At 38.8% G+C, this 19,907-nt stretch overlaps 1 protein-coding gene across 11 annotated transcripts in view; it reads left to right on the forward strand.

The window, feature by feature from the left end:
- The first annotated feature begins 372 nt into the window (after nucleotides 1-372).
- Nucleotides 373-19,907, forward strand: part of nrxn3a (neurexin 3a) — a 735,897-nt gene continuing 716,362 nt past the window's right edge. For 8 of the 11 annotated variants that reach the window (XR_007450902.1, XR_007450903.1, XM_049596227.1 and 5 more), the window contains exons 1-2: nucleotides 373-645; nucleotides 4,815-4,865. The gene's annotated coding sequence lies outside the window, so the exon portion shown is untranslated. The remainder of the gene's footprint in view (nucleotides 646-4,814; nucleotides 4,866-19,907) is intronic. The other 3 variants (XM_049596229.1, XM_049596226.1, XM_049596230.1) reach the window with 1 other exon arrangement.

Below are 19,907 nucleotides of genomic sequence, written 5' to 3' on the forward strand. Positions count from 1 at the left end.
TTTTTTTTTTATCTTGTGAAGCACTTTGTGTCGCATTTTTATGTATGAAAAGCGCTATATAAATAAAGATTGATTGATTATACCAATAGGGAAATTGTGTAACATAGGCTACCTACTATACATCACCAACACAAATAGTGACTAAAAATGAGCAAAGTGAGAACACTCTGAAAATCTGTGGATACAAGATAGCTGCAGGAACAATTATGGGCACTCATTTTATTTAAGGAGGAAATGACTGTGTGTGTGTGTGTGTGTGTGTGTGTGTGTGTGTGTGTGTGTGTGTGTGTGTGTGTGTCGGGCCCGCTTACGAACCGTCGTACGCCTTTAAATGGCGTGTAGTGAGTAGAGGGCGGACCAGAGTGGCGCGCGTGTGCGCGTTTGTATGCGTGGTGCGCCTCTTGCCTGCAGCCGCTGCAAGTCGCACCGAGCTAATAGCGGCTTTTGTGCGTTTGATGCACCGTGGTCGATGCACCTGTGAGGAACGATAAACCCAGCCCGGTAACGCCTGGTGCTCACCGCCCCGCACCAGCAGCGGAAACACTGCTGCTTTTAGAGGGATCCTGGATTTTGAAATCTACGCCTCTGTGGAGTTTACAGCTGGATTTTAGCAGTTGGATACAATCGGCGGTGTGTTTAACTAAGGTCAGTAGCGTCATCTTTTTACTCCAACCTGTTCATGTTGCCTGCCCGTGTAGAAAACCCTTCCGAATTGAATTAAGTGAAACAGGAACAGGGGCCAGAGGAAATATGAGGCAGAAAGGGCTGCAGTTTTCACTCATGACACACAGGTATGGCGGAACTTGCCACTTTACAGGACTTTTTTCCCCCAATTTGCGCGCACCGAAACGGTGGATCTGTCGAGCCGAAGCAGGTGTGCGTGTCCTGAAGGAACAGCGGCGTTTGTAGGATTCAGGATAGCAATTTCTGCCATGTTGGCCTCTTAATTCCCCCGGTAGAACAGAGGCACCGTGACAGGCGGGTATAGAATTACACACGTCCTCTCCGCTCTTCTCCGGTCCCCCGAGGCAATATTTACAATATGAATGATCAATTTTCTTTTTTATCTTGCAGATACGTCCATGCAGCGTTTAAACCAGGCCTGTGTGTCAAATATTATGGACACTAACTCCAAAAAGACGTAAACCGCGACGTAAATAGATTTCCTTTACCTTGTTTTGGGGATGATGAATAATAAATAGCATGAACGCCAGGTGTCCAGTGTCCACGCATTGTTGTCGTCTGCAGCTTCGTGTTAAAATGTCAAACAAATGCGCCCTGACACGCAGCACACAGCCCTTTCCGCCCAGCAAACACTCTTTAAATATAGATGCATATTTCGATGTAATTCGAGCGGTATGACATGCAGTTTGATACATGACCTTCTGTGTTAACGGAGATGGACAGCACGCACCAGCGGGCTGCATACACAGTTTCTCGCTATGTAATTACCATCACATTCCTCCATCATCCCTTTTCCTCTCTGTGTCTGGATTCCAAAATCCAACTGCTGGCCGCTGTTTGTACACACATTTTGAGATGAATCAAACGGATGTCACTGTTTTCTCATGTTATTAAAGCCATCAACCAAGAGCGTTGAGGTCTAAAAAAAAAAATAATCATTTAAAATTTGTCTTCTTATATCAAAATTTCTTCGAAATATCGAAATAAATTAAACAAATTCGTTAGTATTTTTTAAAAGGTGACGTTGGGGTGATTGTGTTGGGGAAACAAAAACATTTGTAGCGAAATGATGATTCGGATGATTTCGCTTCCCTGATTAAAATCAAATGGAGTCCGGGGATGGAGGGCATAGGCAGGACTGCTGACATGTGACTGTTCCCCATAAACTCCATTTCATGGAACAGTTTAAGATGACAAACATTTGTTACCCCCTTCAACATATCCACATTTGAAAAGCCACTGGGTCTGCTTTGTAGATCAGGCTCAAATCCGTTTATAGACAGCAATTTTAATTAAAATGAGCACTGCCTTTTTGCAGAGTTTGTTTTTTACACTGACGAATAATGTCCCATTTATACAGCAAATCTGGCCATTGTCATTTCAGGAAAATACGAGGCCTTATGCAGTGCGCCATAGAAATGCATTACCTGCCACTAAATAAGCAGGAAGGTGTCCAGGCTTCAGTCTCCTGTCTATATGACTCCTTTTACGCTATTATCTACACACTTGTCTGAAATTGATCAGCAGCTTTAGTTTAACTGACGTAACAGAGTCTAAATCGTTGCGAATTCACACAGGCAAGAGAGTGACAATTATATTTTTTATTCATTGCTGCATTTCGATGTGTCGGATTTTAAGAGTTAATAGGATTAGATGATTCTTGGGCATTTATGCATGGGGAATTCCTAATCAGGCTTTTTCCAAAACGGGCTTCAGAATGGGCGTGACCCACCCAGAGAATGCGTCTATTTTCACTGCAAAGGGCCCAAAGGTGCTTCATCACCACCCGTTAAGACGATCATTTCCAACATCAAAGCACAGAAAACTATTTTATAGCATATGTCACGAGAGAGAAAACAATTTGTCCTTTCGAAAAAAAAAACAACTAGATAGAGAAAGATAGATAGGTAGGTAGGTAGGTAGATAGATAGATAGATAGATAGATAGATAGATAGATAGATAGATAGATAGATAGATAGATAATCTTTTTTTCAAAATCTTTTTACTGCATTGCTGAAAATTAAAATGATAAGACTAGAATATATTAAATATGATTTCAAATGTAAGGTCATTATTAACAACTATTCAGTCATCTAACTGATACATAAACGATGCTATATGCAAGGGGGTATAATAATGTAAATCTTTATGAGTGTAATGTCGCTTTCATGGACGGTGCGTATTTTCTGCAAAATCTGAAAGCCCCCTCTCTATTTCATTTATTTATTTTTCCCTCTTGGTTTCCGTCCCCCTGTTTTTAAGGCTGTGTGGGGGATGTTCGGGTAGGATGGAGGCTGTTTTGGGCAATTTGGCTGTCCTGTTTTTTTTTTTTTTCTGTTCTGGTTGGCAGCCGATTAACTGCTCTGACAAATCAGGCGCAAAAAGCCAAGGGCTCTCAAGGTAACACTAATCCCTTTGGGCGGGGAGAGTCAAATTGCGCAGGATTTTAGAGAATGCTCTTTTCTTTAATACAGTCGTTTTTCTGCCTCTACTGCTGTCGCCCTTTTCGTTTTTTATTTTTACAAGGTGCAATAGTGTGTGACATTACCAAGCCATAAATATTCTGTATTCCGTGTCGAAAATATCTGCTGCGCCAAAGGTGTCCAAATATAAATGAAATAAAAAAGATAATGCCTCTGCCTTTTGTTACAGTTATTTCAGATTCATCCAGTCCTAAAAATGCATCATAGATATATAATATATAATATAATATCTCATAGAGTTTATTTCTACTGAAGGAGCTGTTCGTGTATTGAGAAAAGAAATATTATTTAAAAATATGAAAAACAAAACAGTCATGACGAAAAAGTCCTTGCCACAATGAAAAAGAGAGCGTGATGTTATAGGCCTTGCTGGTGGGGGAGAGGCGAGGTATTTGTGGGTGTGTTCGCCGGTGAAGTGTTTGTAGTAATGTGTGTGTATCTAATGGAGAGGTGTATATCCAGGCTTTGGTGTTTGGCATGCATGTGTATTTTTCATTTATTTATTTATTTTGTCTGCAGTCATTTGAGCATGTCAGGGTGGAATATATGATTTTCATTTAATGATGTGTATGCTGGGAATGTGTGTGTGTGTGTGTGTGTGTGTGTGTGTGTGTGAGAGAGAGAGAGAGAGAGAGAGAGAGAGATTGCGCACGGTGTGTTTGCAGGCGTTTTGTGGGGTGCTCTCTTGCTGAGTGATGTAATGCCGTGAAGGGTGCTGCAGCAGAACCACAGAGCAGAGAGGGAGCCCAGAGAAGGCGTGTCCTGCCTGCAGAGTAGCTAGATAACAACACAGTGCCCACGCTGCACCGGCCGCCAAACCAATGCCAAGACCCCCACCCCTTCCACACACACACACACACACACACACACACACACACACACACACACACACACATTGAGAATGATTCTAGAACAAGTCTGCATTTAAATACAATTGTAGTATTTTAGTAGGCTACATCACTGCGTCCATGTCTGATTAGCTGACACAGTTCACATTATAAATTTCACATCTAATAATAATTTCCCTTCACAAGGTATTCTTTCTTTGTTTATTTTTTTAAAGGCTCTGTAGACAAGATGGCATTTGTCTTTTAAAATCTAGTATGGAATTGCTGAGGTATTTTTTTCCTGGACCAAACACATGATATATAGTTATTTCAGTGGAGAGCTATATCATGACAAATAACATGAGATGATGTAAATTCCTACTGACAGCAACTTTGCTATAATGTTCATTACATAGTATTAAATATGGGTGCATGAGGCCATATTGTCGCATTCCTGTCTGTTATTTAAACAAAACCAAGTCTCACTAGCTTTTTCAGAGTGATGACGTGATATAAAATTATATACAGTGAAACCCAGCCCTGCGTCTTTTCATAGATGAAATGAGCCCAAACAAATAGATATCAACCTAAGATGGTGGGTAACTGCTGTTCTATGTACCTAAAAGGTTTGTGGATGACTTGAAGTGTGTGTTTGCAACGTGATGAAAAGAGAAGAGGAAGAGTGGTGTCGGCATGTTTTATGAGATGCATGAGTGGGAGTGAATGAGGTGGAACATCGCTCTCTCTGTCTCTGCTGCTCCCTCTCTCTGAGTTTCTACTCATCTTTATTTTTGCTGTCTCTCCTCCCCTCCACTGTCAGGTTGCATGTCCTGGTCAAGCAATTTTGGAGTGTACCACTGCAGCAACAAAGGTGGGCAAAAGAAAATGGCACCTCTTTGAATCTATCGTGAGATGTAAATGGCAGTGTCAGTATCTGTGTGCAAATATGGAAGGCCTTGCACTGAGTGATACGAGCTAATCAGAAAAATGATATCATCTGCTGTGCAAGCTGTGGAGGACATTTTGTCACTGCATCTGGACAGTGATAGTGCATGTGGATTTTTGTGTGTGATCACGGCACCTGCTGTAAAATAAGTGGCAAGTGGCAGCCATTTAAATGCAATGGGCCTACTGATGGGCTGCTTTTCTTTGCTTTTACACACGCGTGCACACACACGCAAACACACACACACACACACACACACACACACACACACACACCCCCTCTGTCCCAGTCCATGTGTTTGTTAATAGGATCAAGAGTGCTGCTGCCTTTTGTCTGTGTGTGTACGTGGACTCGTCCCTGTAGGGTTCGTCAAAGAAGCCTTTCACTGAGAACAATGATCCTTGCCGTTTAGCCTTTTAACCCCTGACGCTCCCTGCACTGAAAAAAAAAACCATGCGCGCGTGCACACACACACACACACACACACACACACACACACACACACAGACACACACACACACACACAGATTCTAGAACAAGTCTGCATTTGTAAACACAATTGTATTATTTGAGCACAGTGGAGTGCAGTGATGATCCATATCTGATTAGCTGACACAGTTCATGTTATACTATTTTGATGCTCAAAACAATTACAAGTAAGCACAGTTATAAAACAGAAAATGTATTATAAAAATCATCAAAGAGAATATCAGCTTCTTTTGAATACTGTGAACACTGTGTGTCAGTTGTAGAATACAAATGTTCCTTTTGGAAATTAACAGAAACAGATTAGGGGAGTGTAAAATTGTCAGTATATAATTAAATGGCACTCAGTACATAAAATATAAAAACACAGCTCCAAAAAGTCAACAAAACATAATTATACATTCTCCTACTACATTATACAATTTTGTGTGTATATGCAGGAGCTGGTTAAGGAGGAACCTCTGTGATGTCAGAGCTGGACAGCACTGATTGACTGATATCTCTTATTTAATGGATGCTTGATAAGCAGCTTAGTGTGTATAGATTCATCCCCAAGACCCTGGAGAAAAGGTTCTGCTGAGGTCTGATAACAGCTCACAATAACGACAAATAAATCTCATGGTATAAAATGTTTGTTGGTGGAGGAAATATACTCCTAATATATAATAATAATAATTATATATTATAACATAAAATAATTATAAGTATTAAACTGCTAAAAACCGAAGGATACATAATACTAGGGGCTGTTTTTTCATTTTGTAATGTTATTTCATTGAAAATTGATTGCATTAATACAATTATTGGGTTAGTCAGATGTGTGAGTTCACAAAAAATGTGATGTTTCTTTTTCATTCCAGTTAGGACCAGATGAGATCACCCAAATAAATAATATAAGAATAATTTTACATATCTACCTTGATTACAATAATTTGACCATTCATTTCAAAAAGTTAAAAAAAAAAGATTATACAGCCATCAAGACTCCCTGACAAATCTATCATGTTGCAGACATCTTGTCCTACAGGGAGATGTAAAATGCAGGAAAAGTGAAGCATGCGATTGAAAGATGAGTGGTTATTGTAATATTCGTAGTGAACAGCTGTCCAAAGCACCTGTTTTCTTATGGGTTGGTCACTCCTCATGTCAGGAACTATCCAAAACTGAAGGAGATGGAATCCAATTTTTGCTAATGCTTCCAAAATCAGTCCAGGTGAATTTTATGTTTTGACAGTGTTTTCACTTCACAAATTACAGGCCAATCTCTCTGCTCCCACAATTCTCAAAAATTCTTGAAAAACTCTTTGATAATAGACTTTGCAAATTCATAGATATGCACAAATTACTTACCGATAGTCAATATGGATTCAGAGCAAACCAGTCAACAGCACTAGCCTTAACAGAACTTACAGAAGAAATGACCAAATCCACAGACAATAAGAAATTTACGATCGGGACATTCATAGATTTAAAGAAAGCATTTGATACAATAAATCACAATATATTAATCACAAAAGTAGAACGATATGGAATCTGGGGGGTAGTTTTGAATTGTGTGAGGAGCTACTTAGAGAGAAGACAACAGTTTGTGATGATGGATGGATATGTGTCAGAACTCTTGGACATCGTGTGTGGCATCCCACAGGGGTCAGTGCTGGGACAGATGTTATTCAATATATACATTAATGACATTTGCAATGTATCAGAGTTACTGAAATTTGTCCTTTTCACAGATGACACAAACATGCTGGTTTCAGGGGAAAATTTGCAGCAACTTCTGTCCACAATGACCTCAGAAATTAGTAAATTAAAAAAATGGTTTTACAGTAACAAATTATCTCTAAATCTAAATAAAAAAGAAAAACATCATGATATCTGGAAACTGTAAAAAAGTGAACACATTCAGGTACAGATAGAGGGGGTAAACTTAGAAAGAGTATATGAAAACAAATTTCTGGGGGTAATAATTGACGACAGAATTTGCTGGAAACCTCATATTAAACACATACAAACCAAACTATCTAGAAGCGTTTCAGTCCTGTCTAAAGCAAAGCACTTCCAGAACAATAAATCACTCCATATTCTTTATAATTCATTGATATTACCATATTTAAATTACTGTTCAGAGACCTGGGGAAACACATACAAAAGCTCTTTATGACCATTGTGCATTCTTCAAAAATGAGCCATTAGGATAATTTATAATAAGTAAATAAACTTAAAAGTAAATAAACTTCATGTACATTTTCATGAACACACTAACCAGTTATTCATACAGTCCAAAAATCTTAAATTTTTGGATCTGATAGAATTCAAAACTGCACAAACAATGTTCAAAGCAAGGAATAATATGTTACCTAAAAACATACAGGAAATGTTTTCTGAAAGGGAGGGGAGTTATAAGTTAAGGGGACAATTAAACTTAAAGGTCTGCCACACCCGCACAACAAAAAAGAGCTTCTGTATCTCTGTTTATGGAGTTAAACTGTGGAATAGGTTAAGTGTGGAAGTACAAAAAAGCCAAAATATAAGACAGTTTAAAAAAAATATACAAGGATATTATATTTGCAAGGTACAGGAATTTGGAAGAGCCTCAGTAACTGTAAATATGTGTGTGTGTGTGTGTGTGTGTGTATATGTATGTGCGTGTGTATATATGTACATATATATGTGTATGTACATTGTATTGGTAGTTAAGCATATTTATACACATTTATGAATTATTTATGAATTATTATTATTATTATTATTATTATTATTATGAGTTAAGGGGTAGGACTAGATAAGTTTACACTTCCTCCTACCCCCTTTCGAGCATGTGAAACGTGTGGAGGATCAATTTCTCATCCTTTTGTCTTTTTAGTTTTTGTTATTGTTGTCTGTCCGTCTGCTTGCCTTTTTTAATTTAGTATTCATTTACTTGTCTACCTGTTTTTTTTTTTTTGCTTTTGTTTTATTTCCACTGTTTACATGTTCGAAATAAAGACAATCAATCAATCAATCAATCAATCAATCAATCAATCAATCAATCAAACAGGTGCAAGGGTGGGCAATGTGGTCCTAAAATAATATCACAATATTTAAGGCTATTTTTGCAGAACTGTTCTTGTTGATATAACAAAAAATATTTTATTATCAATTTCAAGAACATACAGATGCATGAAATTAGTTATAATTTTATGTCGGCATAACAAAACACTTTGCCTTCAAATATTCAGGAAAAGCCAAACAAAAATCAGTCAGTCAGTTTTTTAGTTTGCAAACAACACTAACTCAGAGTAAGAATCAGATACTGTATAAAATATAAATAGTAGAATAAAAATTACACATCGAAACAGTCACCAAATACAAAAAGAAAATACCCTTGAATCTATTTATAGTATATATTTCAGCCTATATGTATAAATTAAATCAACTGACAATTTCAACCATTAACAAAATCATTATTTAAAAGTTACTACACAGGCTGGTACACCGGGACCTGTGCAGTCTGCATGGACAATCAACCTCCCACCCCGCACGCATGCACACACACACGCACGCACACACACACACACACACACACACACACACACACACACACACAGACCTGTATTTGTTGTGACAGGCTATATGTTACAAAGACTACTGCACATTTACACATGTATAGTTTTTTTGTTGAGATTCACGTAGGCTTACATTGTGATGACCTTATGACAAGAGGACCTGCTGATTCTTTCATCCTCACAGCAAGAAAGGAGAGGGAGGAGAGGCGCTGTGCTGCTTCTAGAGGAGCCACTAACTGAGTTTATTTTGAGCAGCAAGTCGCTGAAAGGGTCTAAAAAGTCCAGAGCTGTTCATTAGACATTCAAGATACCCAGGCTTATGAATGCCACTGAATCTACATTACTGAAGGTTCTCCCTTTTTTTTTAACTTAACTCCTACACCATGTAGTGGTTTCTCTGTCAGCCATGCTTGATGTTGCTGTGCATAATGATATGATGTCATTATGACAAGAAGTCAAAATATTGTCATTATCATGCAATTAATTTTTTATCATATTAAAAACTATACTGGTATTATCATGAAGGATATGACATGGAACACTCCTAGACAGGTGAATAATCCCAAAACTAAATGGGCCTGTATTCAGGCCTGTGACAGTTATTACATTCTCACCTGACTGTGATTATTTAAACTGATGAACTGAAATTGTTAGATTCCATATTCAAGGGAATTCCAAACCTTGTATTATATTCAAACTCAGTTTAGAATGGTTGTAATGTAATGTAATGTAATGTGCAATGTAATTGGACCAAACAGCTGAATTTCTTATGTAATGTTCCCTGTATGATTATCTTGTCCACAAACATGTTTGCCTGTTCGTGGCATAAAGACTGTATTGACAAAAAGAAGAGAAAGAAAAAAGTGAAGTGAATGTCAAAGTTTTACTGAATACTGTCCCCATCCATGCAGCTTATCAAATTAGCTAAAACAAATCTATTAACAATAGAGTGAGAAGTTTATTTGCAGCAGAGACATACCTTTATCTCTGATTCACTTGATAAGTAGATTTGATCATATTTTAGTATGAAGTTTTCTTCTTTTCTGATCTGCTCTGCTTTGAGTCGTTATTTGTTAATACAAGCTCAACACTACTTGTATCCATTTCAAATTAAAGGCCCTGTGGCATTTTGTTAGACCAACCTACATTTTTAACAAGGTTTTTATCTTTGAAACATTTGCAGGAGCACATCTGGAAAATTTGCAAAGTTGACAATATGGTATTTCAGATGTAGCTATTGCCATCATGTGGCACTTGCATGTCACTACAAAAAGTTTGTCTGGGACATTAACACACATACACCCACACTGCCTGAAAAAGAACAATAACACTTTAGGTTATTAATCCAGATCAACAAAGTGTTGAATATAGCATGATTATACTGTTATTTTTTTTTTTTTTTTTAAATTGAAGTAATGGAAATATGCATTATTGGTATGCACATTAATGACAGGCACAAGGAGTTTATCCACCTTTGCTTTTTCCCTGGGGCCATTATCTGAGAAAATATTGTAAAGAAAAGGACAATTAAATCATTAACTGTCTATCACAATTAATCAGCAACTAAAATTTGTGATTGTGATGGCCCAATCGGTATTGTGTGATTTTTTTTTTTTTTTTTTTTTTTTATGTGAAATGTTGTTTCATATGTGATTAAAATGTGAATTGTGTTTTACTCAAGTCCACATGTACTTTTTTTGGTAAGGGAAGAAAATGCAATGCTCTTCCAAATATCTCCAACAGTATAGTTAGTTTAAAGACAACAAATATATACTATTATAAATACAATATCTATATATAGATATCTATATCTATATATCTATCAAGAACATAACATAAAAGAAAAAACAAAACTAGTGTCCATCAGAATCTGATGGAATCAGAATCAATGCCAAGGCTGTAGCCATGGAGTCAACATTAGGGGGGACCAAATCTGCACCCCCCCCCCCCCCCAAACACACACACACACACTTACTTCCTGCCATTGAAATTCTAAAGTAAAATATGTACAAATTCACTAACACTTGAGATACGTTTCTTTCTTTTAAATGTCTAACACACCAAAGTGAACATAGAAGAAATACTATCAGATAACAAGTGGTGTCTCTTGCTCAGATAGCCTACAAACCATTTCTGATCTGAATGACAATAATTGTTATATCAAGAAACACTGACTCATTTTTTGCACTCATACTACCGTACCGTTTAACTAATGTTACTTCTATAATCCGACTATAGAGTAATGGAGAACTGCCCATTGGTTCGACAGCCCATTGGTTCGACATCCCATTGTTCCAACCATATTAAACTCATTGTTCTGAAGTCCGTTCTGAAATCATCATGATGCCCTGTGGTTAGGGTCTGGTTAGGTTTAGGCACAAAAACCACTTGGTTAGGGTCAGGAAAAGATCATGGTGTGGGTTAAAATGAAAAAGAAAGTGAAAAACACATAAGCCGTGAGCCTGCTCCGCCTCAAGCCGGTCGCAGCGCACCATACACCCGCCGCGAGCCGTTTAGCACCACGGACAGTTGGACTAATGGGATGTCAAACCAATGGGCTGTCGAACCAATGACATGGACCCAGAGTAACACTACTCATTTTCTCACTGCTCTTAACTTACTTTGCTTCTTTTCTGAGACTGGCCAAAAAAATGTCTCTGCCACCCTTCCTCTTGCCCATGACGAGTCACTATGAAATTACACATGCAGCACTAACGTCATGAGAGACACTTCCAAGTTCAAACTTCACGCAGGCTTGTTGTTAGCTAGCTAGTTAGCTAGCTAGCCAGCTAGCTACTATAACATGGTTACATTCGGTGCAACATTGCAAAACAATAACCATTCACAACATCAAAATTTCATAACACTTCACAAAATCACAATGAGCAGTTACAATATAGCCTACGTAACGCTCATATCACATTCTCGTTTTCCACTTTTATTCAGTAATGAATAGAGAGACAAATTTACATTGCCTGTCTGGAACGTTACCCATACAGCAGTCTGACAACAACGTTGATGGCAACCATGGCAACCAGCCTTGGCATTCTGCTATGGCAACTCCACCTACCTTTTATGTTACGACTGTCTGAAATAAACTAAACCAAACTAAACTAAACTAAATTAAACTAAACTAAACACTTGGACAAACCACATGCAGAACCGCAATACTTGAACCGATAGTAATGATAATGGGGATTTGTTATGTTTAATTATAACTATGATGATTACACTATTTCGGATGGTGGTATGTGGTTGCCTATCGTAGAATAGCAATGAAAAAAAAACAACCTTTTTTTGTTGTTGTTTTTCAGTTTCAGATATATATTGGGGGGGGGGGGGAGCATTTTGGGCATATCTAAACATTATACATAGTGTATGTGGTGACTACAGCCCTGATCAGTACACAGACTATTGATATATATTTTTCTGCCTGTGACTTTCCTGTGGAATCGCATGTTTGGATTCGTGTGAACTTTGAGTAATTTCAAGGTACGTCCTCACCATGTTTCTTTTCCTAAACCAAACCACAGTAGTTTTATTGCCTCAACCTAACCTCCGTAATTAGGTAGTTAGTTAGTGTTAATTACTAACTGTATATTAAGGACGTAACTTCATTCGTGGGGCACAAGTTTGTAGGATATCATACAAACTGTTCTATGAGAAAATGTTGCAATATAACAACATATCACAGTCATTTTCATTAGCTGCTTTTTAGTAGTTTTTAGTTTAGAAGTATTTCACTGCTGGAAAGATGGTCTTTTTATAAAGCAGGCATGTCAATGTAATAGAAAGACAAATACTTTTGAAACAGGTGCTATAAGACCAGAGAAAACAGAGGAAAGGGGCTGTTGCTTTTGCTAAAGGGGTAGAAAACTACAACTACAAGAATGCAGTGCACCGCACCGAACAATTAAACGCTCTTGCTGGTGGGTGACGTAATGCAAACTAATCACAGAAAGCAATATGGTGGCTGTCCAATAGCAAATTATCTCATTTTAAATAGTAAGCTAAAAAATGTTTTTATAAACATTTGAAGTGAGAAATAGGCTCTGATCAGTCCCTGAGAGAGAGTTTTGATCCTATTTAGCTAAGCCGGAGGAGAAACTTGAATGTGTGGAACTGGATGAGCTCTGTAAACACCAGCAGGAGGATGAACAGGCAGTAACTGATACAGTACACTGATTGACCAAGCACATGAGGCTACCCGTTCCCAAGAGGATTTAGCAACTGGTCTGTCAACAGAGAGGAATCTTTGGCAGATGGAAAGCAAATATGAAGAAGCAAAGAAAGAAAAAAAAGAACATATTTTTTGCTGCTGAAGAAAACCGATATATACCAGAGAGGGGATAACACCAATGGACCAGGCTTCCAGCACTCTTTTTCTCCATCCCCATACATGGTGGTGAGGGAGGTTCTTATATGGTCAGATAGCTTCTCCCATCACCCAGAAAGGATCAGTCAATCAGTCAGTCAATGAGTCAATCAATTAATCAGTTTTATTTATAAAGCCCAATATCACAAATCACAGTTTGCCTCACAGGGCTTTACAACATACGACATCCCTCTGTCCTTAGGACCCTCGCAGCGGATAAGGAAAAACTCCCCCCCAAAAAACCTTTAACGGGGGGAAAAAACGGTAGAAACCTCAGGAAGAGCAACTGAGGAGGGATCCGTCTTCCAGGACGGACAGACGTGCAATAGATGTCGTACAGAACAGATCAACATGATAAATTACCAGTAATCCGTAGGACACAATGAGACAGAGAGAGATGCAGGACAGATGATAATGACAGTAGCTTACAACAACATTAATGATAGGAATAATATTATAATTAGAATTCTGACTGTTGTGGTACAATATGTTGAAAGTATATATTAATATCTGTTAGTGTACATATGTGACAATAATGATATGTGTATAGTAACAGTAGAAGTATGACTAATGATAACAGCAGCAGGAGGCATCTGGCAGGACCACGGCAGCAGCACAACCACACACATCACACCATCCAGGCACCGCTGCAATATAAGTTAACATGAGAGACAGTGGAGCACAAAGGCTCCAGAGAAGAAGCCAAGTTAGTGACATGCAGTATAGCCGATTTAGCAAGATGCAGTAACAGGACACGAGAGAGAGAGAGAGAGAGAGAGAGAGAGAGAGAGAGAGAAGGAGAGAAGGTGCCCGGTGTATTATAGGGGTCCCCCAGCAGACTAGGCCTAAGTCATCCTAACTAGGGGCTGGTACAAGGCAAGCCTGAGCCAGCCCTAACTATAAGCTTTATCAAAGAGGAAAGTCTTGGTGGCCAGGCTAGCTAGTACTAGCTAGCAAGTGCTAATGCTGTGTTCACATTTTATAGGGTGACCATATTTTGATTTCCAAAAAAGAGGACACTCGCCCCGGCCACGAGATAGCCTACTTAAATGATACTCGCAGTTTACTCAAAGATGCCTTATAATTTTAATATATTTAAAGTTTATATGTATGGATAGAAAATTCAGTTATATTACAAAATAATATCTTTCAAAGACAGAAATTTAGATAGGCTTCTCAGAAGTTACTCAACTTGCTTTTATTATGTCTAAAATAATAATCTTTTTACAAGTTTCAATGGTACAGAAATAAATATAGGCTAAATGTAAAGTAAATGTAAAATCTCTGGAATGAAATAATGATAGAAATAATGTCTCTTCTGTATTAGAAAAATCAACTTGTAAAATAATAGCTATCTTTTCAAGTCTTACTGGACAAATAAATAAATAAATAAATAATATGAAATAATGTTCTAAATAATACCTCTTCTGTATTAGAAAATCCAACTTTGAGCTCCCCAGCACCTTTATTAGACACAGAATCATACGTGCCAGCTTTGCACATGGTGCACTCAGCCTCCCATATATCCCGACTGGGTCGGGACGGTAAGTTGGGAATTTTTCCTGCAGTTTATCTGTGAAGCTGCACTTGAGCTTTGGCATCATGGAAGCTTAGAATAATGCTGCACCGCAGGTGTCTGCTGCTTCCTCGTTGTGAGTGTTGGAGATCCGCCGATAAGGCAACCTCTCGGGGATTACGCGCGTGCGCGCGCACACACACACACACACACACACACACACACACACACACACACACACAAGGAAAACCGGACATTATCATCAATTTATAAACACCCCCGGACAGGACGTGAAAAGTGGACATGTCCGGGCAAAAGAGGATGTTTGGTCAGCCTAACATTTTAACAGTCAATAGGAGCCACCAACATTGACCATTTATATTAACAATGGAAGGAAATAATATAATTAGGAGGATAATTCATATAGTCAATAACAGTGTATTAGCCTACCGTTTCATGTGCCTGATCACTGGTGCCTGAGCAAGTGCAGCTTGCCACTAACTTCAAACGTGACTTTGCATCCCCATTATGCAAAACTGAAAGGAGAAGACTGAGACACCCTGGTGTAATGTGGTAATAGTGCAGATTCAAGCCGAGGCGGTGTATGAGGAAGAACTAACGTTAGCCTGCTAAACACTCGCAGACCGAATGGCACACGAAAGAGAGTCGGATTCGGCAGGACACCATTTTTCAAATTCTAGTTTTGTTGTAGTCTGATACATGGCAATAACCTTTTACAGTGTTGTGACACTGCCACGTTAGGTGCAGGCCTATATTCATCTGCCTATTATAGTTCACAGGAATTTCCCTCGGGGATCAATTAAGTCATCACAGAGCAACTTGTCAAAAAAAGTGATCGTATTAGCTATTTTAGGTTTTGAGAACCTCCATCCACAAAAATAAACTGAGAGTGCAGGGTAACATTAGAATAATGTGTAATATGTCACTGCCCAACACTGCTTTTGTCTAAACACAAACGCATCAGATATCATGTAAACTACACTAGAAAATATGCAATACTGCTCTGTACAGGTGAGACATTAGGGTGTTTAGTTTAGTGATACACGTTTTATTTGATAGGTGCTTGTGTGGGAAATGCCAGGCCATGCCCTCTACTATGGAGAGCATGTGGTGCAGGGAGGTTCCTTCCTTCTGGATACTGGTGGAGAATCTGACCCCCAGACCCGAGGACCTCATTTGGGGGTAATTAATAAACAGATTTGAAAATCACGTTCACAAAGTGTCTTCTGTCCAGTATTGGCAAAGTTATTCAGAAAAAGTAATTCCCGGTAGTTACTTATTGCTTATTACTCCTCAAAAGAGTAAAACAATTATTTATTTGTTATTAAAAGTGATTATATAAAGTGTATATTGTAAATTATATGTTGGAACTACAGATGGAAATTAGCAGTTATAGCTAAATCTGGTGCAACCATCTGCTCATTTTTTGTAATTGATTAACGCTATTGCACACTGCCCCTCAATAAACTAAAGAAACTAAACTAATTACTTCATTCATTACTTTACAACATAATGCAAGCCCCATATGAAAAAAGTGCATTTGTTTAGCCTACTTCTCTTGTAGTCAGTTTTATTAGATCAATTTTATCAGATCAATATGAATGAACAATTAGACATACAGTATTATGTGCAGCAGACAAATGGTTGTACCAAAACAAATAATGTTGCATGACACCAATGACTTCTGTCAATCTACACGTTGGCATCACCATTGTTAAGCCTTATTTGGACAAAAACAAATTACTTTCTGGTAACAAAGTAGCTCAAAGTAACTCAGCTACTTGACTTATTAACTGTAATGTAAATGCTGCTTTGGAAAATGTTATCCCTTTACTCATTGCTGGGTAAAGTTTAGAGTAATGTGTAATATGTTACTGCCCACTGCTTTTGTCTAAACACAAATGCATCAGATATCATGTAAACTACATTAGAAAATATACAATGTTGCTCTGTACAGGTGAGACATTAGGGTGTGAACTGTTCAGCAGCTGCACTACAATTTCATTCATGTGACTTCAATAAGAATCAATTATGTAGTGTGTCACATAGACAAAAGTATAGAAATTTTTGGTCTCTAGGTGGCGCACTTGCTCTTCTATTCTATTCTTTTATCAGGCTTTTCTGTCACATTATGGCACGTTCCAGGCAACCCGTAACTCGTGTTTTTACAACCTTCTACCCGTGAACGTGCATTGGAACGGCAGTCAAACTCGTAACTTCCCACTTGTGAACTTGTACTAGATTGATGTACTCCCAATCACGATTTCTGATGTCACACAGCCCTCTAAACCAATTACCTTACTCCTCTAAACAACAGTGGCCGCCCCGTGGATGCGGTGTTGATGCAGGTGATACACGGTGAGAAATACACAAAAAAATAACCCTAATGTTAACACATTATTGGTAGCCGCTCTAACAGCTAGTTTCCAGTGCAAGAATATATCAATACAAAATATATTTCCAAACACACAGAAAAAGTATAATAGCATCTGCATTAATGTTCTGTGCTGAAGCGTGACTGCCATGCACGATGCTGGCCAATGGCTTCATCCTTGCTGATCTGCTGGTAGGATCTGCAAAGGGGAGCAGGTGTGGCTGAGGACAACAGAGTACTCTTCTCACATAGAGCCTGTGGCGACCTGGAATATCCCACTCTCAGAGACTCCATGAGGACTGATACATATGCTAGGAAAAGGAGACAAATTCAGTGACATGGTTGACTCATGAACCAGCTCACTTAATAATATTTAGGGACTGACAAACTGCTAATCGTATGATGACTTCTCATTGACGGGACAGACGACGCAGTCACCTTTGCAGAACCTTGGGTAGGAAACGGCATAACAGGCCTCACCATCACTGGTCCAGGCAATCTCTCTGCTGCCATTGTTGTTGAAATGCAGGTCTGCCAAGAGAAGCCTGTAGAAAAAGTACAATGAAAGAAATATTAATCAGTGTCATATGCAACAATAACAATAATGATGAGAGAAAACAGCAGGGTCAACACTGACAAGGAAGAGCCACTGCACTGGAATAAGAGCAGAGAGGAAGATGTATAGACACACACACATATACAAAGAAAGATGAAAATATACAACATGATATTTAGTAGCCACAACAGATACACATGTAGAATCTAGCCGAAACCAATCAAAGTTGTACCCACCTGCATCATACTAAGATGTGTAATAAATTATCTTCCTACATGATGCAATTTAATGGAGTGTTGTATGTAGGCTATAGCTCATTGTAGATAAGAATATAGTTTCATTACCTGATGAATGATGCAAAGGTCTGATGTTACACTCAGTTATACAGTGCAGCACAGATGGTGAGGAGCCATTGAAAAGGCCTCTTGGTCCGAATTGTCAAGGACTGCAGGCGGTGCATCTCCACTTGCAGCATCTCCCAAAACCTTATAGCACACCAACATGACGCCACATGAAATACATGACAAATGTATTAGCTAGCTGTGCTCACAAAGTCCAACCAAGTTGTACACTTCAGAGTGCTTATAATTGCAACAGACTCGTAAATGCGTCATTTTGCTGGTCCTCTGATGACACAGCTCGTTTCCCTGATAGTGGTCACTGGTCACTGGGCGAGTGAAATAAAGCCCCATGCAACCCGCTAGTCTCTGCAGCAAACACGAGCCTGTCCTTCGTGCACATTCGTAGCACTGCCTTATCGCCATTGACAGACGGAGGAGGGCTTGCTCGCACACGTTGTCTCATATAGCTAGCTAGCTACAATATTTTCGCAAGCTTCCCAGTCCAACGGGTGTCATGTCATTTGGGCTATAGGCTAAGGGCATGCCTGAGGGGATGAAATGTAACTTATGTAACTTACAGGCTACAGGCGTTTACCAGTTTGTAACAGTGTTAGCAAACTATGGTTACCAATTACGCCTTACAACAATTGGTAGCTAGCGTTAATGTTACATTATGCTGGCAATTAGGAGTAAAGTAGTCCGGTGTAAATAACCACAAAATAACCACGTTCTTCATTGCTGATGCCGCAGTGAAGTCCCGTTTCCTCACTTGGACAAAACACACCCACGCACGAAAAGTGTCACTTTTCCTATTTGTTGGAAAAGTATGAACTCTATGTCCAGATAGACTAGAGTTTGTGCAGCCTCCACAAACACAGAATTTTCACAGAATCTCATGTGAAAATCCAGACAAAACTAGCTAATAAGAAACAAATGGAGAGCTAGCTAGCTAGCTAGCACACTAACATTAGCTAAGAACCGCCAGCCGCCCGACCAGCTTGCTAACGTTACTGAGTCTGACTGACCTAATGTCACTGAATACTGACAGACTACTGACTAACCTCTTGAATACTGACTGACACTAACTACTTACTGACTAAATATTAACTTAATGACTAGACAACTGACTACTGACTATCCTGACACACTGTCAAACTACTACTGCGCTGTTTACTGTACACTGCAGGGTCAGGACGACTCCCCCATGCTATGTCATCACTGTATATATGAAAAAAACTCAGTTTTTGGTGCGAGCCTCAGAAACCCACAATTTTCACCACATTGTTGCCCTTTTTATCTGTGAAGATCCAATTTTTTAAACTATTTTTTTGGCTATAGTTGGCCTAATCATAAGCTCAGAGATGTAAATCATAAAAAAGTCATAAAAATTTTCAACCTGAAATATACATTTAAGTCTAGTCTTAAATGTGGAGATGGTGTCTGCCTCCTGGACCGCAACAGGAAGATGATTCCACAGGAGAGGAGCCTGATAGCTGAAGGCTCTGGCTCCTGATCTATTTTTGGTAACTTTAGGGACCACGAGTATCCCTGCATTCTCAGAGCACAGTGTTCTGGTGGGATAATATGGCACTATGAGCTCTCTAAGACATGACGTAGCCTGACCATTTAGAGCTTTATAAGTTAACAGTAGGATTTTAAATTCAGTTCTGGATTTTACAGGGAGCCAGTGCAGAGAAGCTAAAACAGGAGAAATATGATCTCGTTTATTAGTTCCTGTTAGTACACGTGCCGC

Source organism: Epinephelus fuscoguttatus, linkage group LG14 (assembly GCF_011397635.1).
Source record: "Epinephelus fuscoguttatus linkage group LG14, E.fuscoguttatus.final_Chr_v1".
Lineage (NCBI taxonomy): Eukaryota > Metazoa > Chordata > Actinopteri > Perciformes > Serranidae > Epinephelus > Epinephelus fuscoguttatus.